Source organism: Homalodisca vitripennis, chromosome 7, assembly GCF_021130785.1.
Source record: "Homalodisca vitripennis isolate AUS2020 chromosome 7, UT_GWSS_2.1, whole genome shotgun sequence".
Classification (NCBI taxonomy): Eukaryota; Metazoa; Arthropoda; class Insecta; order Hemiptera; family Cicadellidae; genus Homalodisca; species Homalodisca vitripennis.
Window position 1 is genome coordinate 75,639,413 of NC_060213.1, and position 9,539 is coordinate 75,648,951.

The following is a 9,539-nucleotide window of genomic DNA, read 5'->3' on the forward strand; positions in this document are numbered from 1 at the left end:
TCACTACACCAGTGCTAAGTGACTTCTTTAACAAATTTGTCCAAGTATTACCGACTAATCAGGCATTTTCACTATCTTCCTTTACCAGCACGTCATGATATTACCATGGTTAATTGCTGTAGCATTTGCCTCATATGAACTCATATTTTAGTAACGGTTTCTTTTAAACTAAGGAATATTTTCCACATAACAGAATATACTTAATTGACACTCTTTTTCATACAAACACCGTTTAAAACTCTTTACAGTATAACTTTGATATATTACTATCATATCAGCAACAAGAGCACTATTATTGAAAGAGCAGATTTTCAAAGTGAATTGTAACTTGTGAGAAGAAAATTTTCTAGACAGTGAAATGACAAATAATCTAGTAAAAAAATAGGTTTTTTTCATTGTGATCAAAATTATCGTTCAATAGTAGTTTCTAAATTTATATTGCGGATCACGATAGGACTTTCCAAATGCAATCTCGCCTCGTAATAGGTCACAATCTTATTATTACTTATTATTCTATAACTCATTTTTATTATACCAATATGTCAATTACCGTGTTACTTATTATGCTTAATGTGATAGTATGCCACGTGTTAATTTCCATATGACTGATTATACTCACTTTATTTACAAATATATTCATTGTCGAATTTTTTCGTTGTCGTCATAGTTACCCAGACTACTAGTGTAGAAATATCGACTAACGCCAAATCCCATGGAATGACATGTACCACCATCTAAATCAGTTTTACCTACATAGAAATGAAGTATCATCTAAAATTATTGCAATCCCCCACCCCCCCCCCCCCCCACCCCCCCCCCCCCCCACCCCCCCCCCCCCCCACCCCCCCCCCCCCCCACCCCCCCCCCCCCCCACCCCCCCCCCCCCAGATCTTCGCATCGCAGTGTACGTGACTCAATACTGTTCCGCTCGTTTTCTGTCATTTCATTCATCCATTAAGGAGAGGAGTTTCATGGATAATATTTATATACGATATCTCTTTTACTGCTCTTTGCTCATATAATAGCAGGTTCACATTTTCTCAAGAAGAGACCAGAGGAGATAAACTAAAGAGTTAGAAGAGTATAGAGATATACACGGTGGATCTTCGCATCGCAGTGTACGTGACCCAACACTGTTCCGCTCGTTTCATTTCATTTATCCTTTAAGGAGAGGGGTTTCAGGTGTATTATCTATTTTACCGCTCTTTTCACATCCATTTTCTGCTTCACATTTCCTAAAAAATCCGAGTCAGAGTATATATCAATTTTACTATTTCACAGTTGCTTGTAATGTGTTCTATTTGGAGTCCCCTATAAAGTTATAGGGATTTTTACAAAATCCGGAATGCTGATGGAGTTTGCAGACATGATTGACATCTAAAAGTGACGGTCTCAACACTAATCTGAGATTAAATCCACATCTGAGGAGTTAAGTGATCCCTTTTAGCGAAACCAGTATTTCAATAATTCAAAAATCACAGTTACTGTCTGTGCCGTGGAGTAAGAAAGTTTGCTTTGTCTAGATTCCAACTACGAATGAGGATAGGTGCCATTCATTCGTGACATTGTATTGATATTACATAATTATATTAAAGCTTAGAAAGGAAGTGTTCAATAAACCTCAAATATAAACATTAAATTTAAAAAAGTAAGTTGTGGAATCTGAGACATTACATATCATATTCTAAAAAGTAGTAAAATTTAAAATCCAAGAAAATCTTACATACCTAAAAATATAATTTTATAACAAAATTTAAATGATGGGAGAATACATATTAACATAATTTTATTTGTATTCAATCAGACACTATATTACACTGAGCCATGGTAACTGTATATTTATGTTTTAAAATATTGTGGGTGGGGTGGATGGATTACCTTACCACATGCAGCACCTCCAGTTCTAGTGGTCGTATTTATCGCTGCTGCTGAAAATTCTAGGTGTTGTTTCTATAAAACAACCCAGAAATTAGGCGCCCAAACACCGAAATACGAGGCCTGAGATTTCTGCATCCTAGGGTAAAAAGTGAAAATGTTGCTATCGAATTTGTACTATTGAGCTATAGCCAGCCTTACGATTTTGTACTCATTTGCTTTCTTTTGGAGAATGGAAATCTCTCAATTAAGCAACTCCGCTTACCACCTTCATGTCTGATACCACAATTATTGCCTTGTTTGATTACGGTCCATACTGAGCTTACAGTATGTTTTTCAGTACTTTACAACTGCTCCAATTACAGCGCAACTCAATCAATTTTGGGGGTTTTAGTTTAACAAAATCAAATTAAGGAAACAATATATATATATATATATATATATATATATATAATAGTTCATAGTTTCATGAATGTGGACGATGAACATGATGGCAATATATTACGTAAGCGACATGCTCTAATAAATAGCAGCCAACAAAAAAATTGAAATTTGACCTTGCTTTTTCGTTTTATGTTTTAGGAAGTCATTTGGATTGAACTATAATAATTGATCATAGGCCCATATAAGATTCCAAGAAACAAAGTCTTCATACAGACAGATTATGACTCCCTTTAACTTTAGACCACCCACCGTCCTAGTCCACCACTTCTCCTCAAGATACAAGCCTTGTATATTGTAATAGCTATTCACTGCAATGAATCCCGAACTTCCTATCCTGAACAGATCGTATCAGTCTACCCCAACACAACATTACAGTAACAGCTGAGATGAGGGCTTGTACAAAAAGTTCGACCTGTCCTACATCAAACTAGGTGACATCCAGAAAGGGGACCTTTTTCGCAAGTTTCAGCTTGGGGAAAAGCCGAAAGCGCATATTTTAGATGTAGAAACCGCAGCCCGATCCTAGCATGCAAAATATACATGAACCCCTCTATTAATTTATTTAGCTATGACTAAATATTGAAGTCCAATTTATGGCAATATTGTCTTTGAAATGTATACACGTATCCACAGTCGAATATGGAAGCTGTGTCTGCATTGGTCTTGTTAATTTCAATGCGTTTATCAAAATATCGTCAACATAAGCTTATGAAATTGTCTAGCTGAATCTCAATCTCAAAGGCGACAACTCTAAAACGGACATAAAAAGGTACTTTAAAAGCCAAAAAAATACAGATGACTACGTATTATTATATTTTACACCTTGGGCAGATGATCAATCTTGCCAAATACCTCGAACTCTGCTGGCTTATAGACGATCGTGGAAAACTTTTTAAATCTAAGATTTTTCCAAGTTTTATTGAAAATTCCCTTAATACTAAATTGACATAGATGACTATATATGAAGATCGTGAGTCTAAAACTTGTAAGCAAATAAAGAATTGTTGCTGAAAGTCCGTTTACTCCAAATATTGTGAATTGTAAATTAGAGTATGAATAAAATTCAATGTATTAATCAATGTAATTTATTTTTAAGTCGATTTTAAAAACTTTAGATTTACACGTACAATAAACCTGCTCATAACTGGAATAAAAGTTATAAACATTTAATGTCTTGCTACTTCCTGTAATACATAGTTTAAATAAGGTAAGAACTAATTAAAATTTTACATCGCAACAATCTTACATATAAATAAAACTAGATCTTTACTAATTAGAAAAAATACATTTCTGTTTTATAGGTATATTCAATACGTTCATGAAAAACTAAATAAAGTTAAGTGTCACCGTTATGATATGTTACTGTGGAAATAATCTCAAATTTACCAATCCAATAAGGTACTCTCGTCGCTTCTGTTACGGATTATACCAGAGTACTAAATGTTTGAGCTATTGAGATTCTGAGTTTGATTGGCGTGTTTGTGTTTCACAAGGCTGATTCGCTACGTTGATTTTTCTCTCTGATTGTTGGATTCAGCATAGTTTAAAAATATATTCGAGGTCTTTAAATCAATAAATGAAATAGCATGTATGTTGATTTTAATATTTTGAATTTATAACATTGCATTAACGAAATGGTAATTAATTTCACCACTAAAAAATTTTGATTTTTGATTATATCAATAATGGAAACTAAATGGAATTTTAATTGCAAAGTTGTACTATATTTTATTTATTTTGAGTTATTTATTCTATCCATCTTTCAAGGAGATTTAAACAAATTTCTTCAAATGATTACCATTTTCTAATGATTAGAAGATTAGTGGATATAATATCTCCACTCTCCAAAACAAACGTGATGGAGGATAAAATTTTCTAGATTTTTATTGGATAAACATTTTATAAAAACAGACGACATGACATATTTCATTTCTATAAATCGCATCACCTTCGGTTGGGGCTGTATGTGGGTCAACATGAGGAATTCATTGCTTTGAATATTACCATGTATGAATGCAATGCTAATGTACAAGATGTGTAATAAGAGTTGTAAAATGTTACTACAACGCCTGGCAACCAGTGCATCACTGCTGAAAATCCATCAAATTAAATGTAGATATGAAGCAAGTAATGGAATATCTGTGGTGAAAGATTACAAAATATCAGTTTTGGAAATGTTTTACTTTATTCCAATAATATTAAATGGTAAACCAGCAGAATATTTTATTACAGGAAGGAAACTAAATCTTTTATACCATTCGAAAAACATCTGCTAACAACAGGGAATAAAAGCGCATGTATCAAAATTAACATAGTTTGTTAAGGACACTATCCTTTGTCCTAATTCTTCTTATAATATTCGACTTTATATAAGTGAATTCACACTTGAATGCATATTAATTTGCATATGAGGATCTGTCTTTCAATGTCAATATTGAAATTCTCGAGAGGTAAAACGTGGCTTATTGCAGACGACTGACATATCCGGTGCCTGTGTTATCCAACTTCCGCATCCGGTAATCTAGATTACTTTGAAACCTTCCTACACGTGTTTTTCAATCAGAGAGACTTGTTTAACTATGGCAACGTTATGTTTTGAGTGACGTACTTTTCAGTTTTTTATTCAAAATTTATCTATAGAAAAATAATTAAGATAAAAGTTATGTGTAGTACTAATGAACTAGTTGACACAAATTATAAATATACTATTCCCATAACAAATTTAATGTTTTGTGCTTGGGAAATTCAAAAATAATAATGCATTATTTATGTATTTCGAGATACTACTGCATTCTCATAAACGTAAGCGTCTTGTTATAAACTGCAATGTTCAATTAAAAACATTAAAGAAAACACTTAAGTATTTTTTTTAAAACGTCATATTTCCGTGTTTTTAAGCAAAACACTAAACAAGTTCAAATAAAACAAAATAAAACAGTTCAAAAACGCTTTTCTTTTAAATTACGTCATTTATTATAATGTTTTAAAGCAATTTATCTTATTTCTTATAAACTCTCAGCTTTAAACTCTCTTCCTACTTTTAACAGCTTCGCAATTTCACGGTTCATGTTTTCCATTTTACTAACTATGTTTTACGAGTATGTCAACGACTTAAACGTACTTGATGTACTGCGTAAAATAGAAATATCAGCATAAATATTTCGACAACATTACTTCGCTTTAACTTACAAAGGAATCCAGCCGTAAATAGACAAAATTTGTTTATATATTCATCTGTCCTAAATAGTATTTCGTTATGTACGGAACAGCATAACTTACTGCTTACTAAGGTTTTCAACGTAATTGATTGCACATATCAAGTACCTGCTGTTGTACTTACATTGAACTTACATTGTACTTACCTGCTGTTGAAATTACTTGTTTCTTTATTACGCTTATAAAAATTTGTTCAACATACAATTGTGTATCAAACGTATAACGTTCGGTATTCTCAGGATTATGATGTATTAAATGTGAATGTTGAATGTAGCTCGAGTTCACCTTCCTCTTACGTGAAGCATCTGAAATATAATTCTGTTGCAGACTTGACTCCTGAAATATGGAGTCATGTTCGTCTGAATGAATCGAAAAATATTCCGTCGCTTTATGGTCAGAGACACTCGACTACAAAAAGCAGTGCAATCTAGGTGAAGAGATATACCCATTGTCTCTTTAGGTGTACAATTGCAATCAGCTGTATTCAAAATTCACATTGAATCGACTCTTCCCACCATAGCTGCATTAGATAATGTATTAGTTTTGCCTGCGGATAAAATAGAGAACGTCGTAGAGAATAGAGTACGAGTTTAGGTATTTTTTCATCAACTATTCTCTTTAACCTTAAAGTAATACGAGAATAAGGACTCTGTCAAAATGAAAATTTGGTAGTGGTCAAGATCGAATACCAGCACTCACAGCCAGGAAATTGACCTACATTCATCTCAAGCGGAATTCCCAAACAAAGATTTTCAAGCAACTACTATGAAAACAAGTGATAATATGTTAGAGGACACTAAAACCATATACATTTTGGATACCCCACATAACCGCAGTTTTTTTTTTTTTTTTTTTATCAGTGACTTTATTGAACGGAATGTTGGAGTATTATGTAAAGTATGCAGTATACGTGAAGGATAAAGATTTTTATACCTAAAATTAAGCATTCATTTAAATACTCGAAAGTATTTTTATAGAGAGTTTATATATCCGCAAGTTTATGCGCGATTGTTATTTTTTACAAGGAAGTGCAGGCGATCAATATTTTATCTGTTTTTGTTACAAATCTCAGCCACCGTCAGCTGTCGATTTGTTTTCTTGGCAGGCGTTCAATTCCCCTCTGGGATGCTTGCAGAACAGAGATTAACAATCTAGAAGAGATATTTTCTTGTAAATGCACCATGCTTCAACAACTTTAAATAAATTCCAAGATACTACATTTTCAGTAAATCAACACTTCAGTTCCAAATCCATAAATTTCAAATAATTGTATTCCAAATATAATAAATATACGTCATCTAAGACATCAAAGAATGTTTAGATTATATATCTTACAGCGAACGATTCAAAACTAACACTTCCAGTGAAACATATGCCGGAAACAATACAAGTTTGTGCAATATCGAGACGCATAAAGCCAACGTCTTTGCACCGGAAGAGAAAAATTCTGTAGGCACATAATACACACCAAATGTAACATGGGTATCGCTTTAACAGATTTATAATGTGTTATTCATGGGCAACGTACACGTGTAGTCTAAGATAATAATTGGTTTTAGTATTCCTATTCTTTAATAAGCAGTCTTTTTATATTTGATATCTCCTTCACTAACTTACCTTGCTGGTAAAGTGCTCATTATTATTACCCAAAAATAATATAGATTGTTGCGTTGTTGACAAAAGACATACAAAGCAGGCTACCAATGTACTTAAATAAGGGTTTTACAACACAACTGTTTAATAGTCCTTAAAGTATAATTCAATCTAGGAGATTCTCAGATTATCGGCTTTTCTTTATTATATAATACTGAGCATTCCTGAGCTCTAAATTCAGAATCTAACATTATTTTAGGTTGAAAAACTACGTGGACGCAAATGTATTAGACAAGTATTTAACAGTTAACATTTTTTACTGGACGTTTACTACTTCTATCGCTTCTAAAGTTGATTTTTTTCTTTAAAATACTTTATAATTATAGTTTTGTATAATTTATAATTTTGTTATGTTATTTTTAATATAGTAATCTATAATGAAACATATTGATATTTATAATCTATCTCAATACACAACAAAATTAAAAACTAATACACTGATGCAGACTTTAAATTATAAATTAGTAGAGCATAGATTTAGTATAATTTATGACACTTTCGAGTTTTATAATCTAAATCTTTCAAAATATACGATTTAAAAACACTGTCATAATTTATACTTCATTTAACATCGAAGTAAATCCATAACTTATTTAATAATAACGAGAAATTAAAATCGGCTAACTTATGTACCGTTCAATAATTTTCCAAATAAGTATCATGACATGAATATACACTGTAATTCTTTAAATTAATATTTTAAAAATAGTTATTCAAGAACATTTTTTTATTTTGGGATGTAATGTGTAATCACTACTTCTTAAAACAATATATATAAATATATATATATATTGTGTTAATTCTTTTAACGTGTTGTTTTCATGTATGTTCTTAATATATTCTGCCGTTTCTTGAGAATATGTTTAATTCTGTCCTTATATCTTCGTTAATTTATTTTCTCCTTAAATGCCTCTACGTCATGGACTCGAAGTTTTATGCAAATATTAATAATTCATTAAACAGCGTCTTGAGATTTCAATTGTTTCCATGGAAACATTTAAAGCTAACATTCGAACCACTGAACCTTGAAATTTTATTAAGTAGTATCATTTTAATTCTTTACCTCAAATGAAAATCCTTGCCTCTTTTACCAATGTACTTGGACTATTCTCTTCTGTACTTCAAAGATTAGGCTTTCAGCTTGTTTTGTTTTCATTCTGTTTTTCACCGACTTCTTTTTCTGCGTGTCTTGTTTTTCTTTTTAAAATAACCTATCTCTGTCCATTCTTTATTGTATTATTTCTATAGATTTGTTTTAATATACTGTATAATCATTCATAAATTTCAACTATAATGTTGAATAAAGAAAGTCTGAATATTTGTCTTGATGCACAGTTGATTATTATTAGTCCTGTTTTGTCTTTTCCGCTTTGGTTCTCTTATTACTCCAATTAGATGTCTAGGATAACCTTTTTTGCCATAATTTTCATATTAAACCTTTAGTCATCTGATCGTAGGACTTTTAATGCCAATACTCGGGGTTAGTGGAAGGTACCTGGACAATATCCGATGAAATCAACAGTACATTAAGTAAGACCAATCAATTTTATATAAGGAAAAAAACAATCGGGATTGGATATGAATGATAAACGTACGCTCTTACCGCCACACCACCGTGTTGACGCCTGTTTAATACGCTTGACTCTCACACGGAGATTAAGTGGAATAATCACTACGCACTGTGCAAACCCTGCAGCTATGGTTGTCATATTATTCAAAATTTTCATATCATATTAATTTATACCCAAATTAAATTTTTAAACATTCAAGGATAAATAAGAATTTCAGGAGAATAATCCTTTTCGAGACTGCTCACCCTTCATTAAATGTTGCACTATCCCAGTATTACTTCTGGTGTTGTTTTTCAAAGATAACTTCCCTACAACTCTTTTGTACTTACCTTTTATAAACTTTTCAGTAGTACTCTCATGTGTCCCCTGAAAGTTTGATGATGTACAAGGTAGAGAGTAGAAGCAAAGTGGCGAGTATGTCTGTCTGCACACAAGACGAGAACAATCCAAACATGGGAACCTGGAGGGCTTTGTAAACATAGGTGATAGCACAGTAAACCGTCACCAAACTTAGAGACTCTTTAATCTGTCTGAGTATAATGAAGTTTAGACTGACGTTTAAGAGGTAAATTTGTTACTTGACACGGATAATATCTAGGGTATTGCTAATAATATTGAGTAAAATATTATAAGTTCTATCATTATACATGTCCAACCCAGGAATTTACCCGAGGGTCATCGAAGCCTATCGTTTAGTAGCCTGAATCATCCCGAGAATGAAATGAGCTATACATACATATAAAAGCTTACATGCAACTTCAGCGAAACCTGATACGTAAC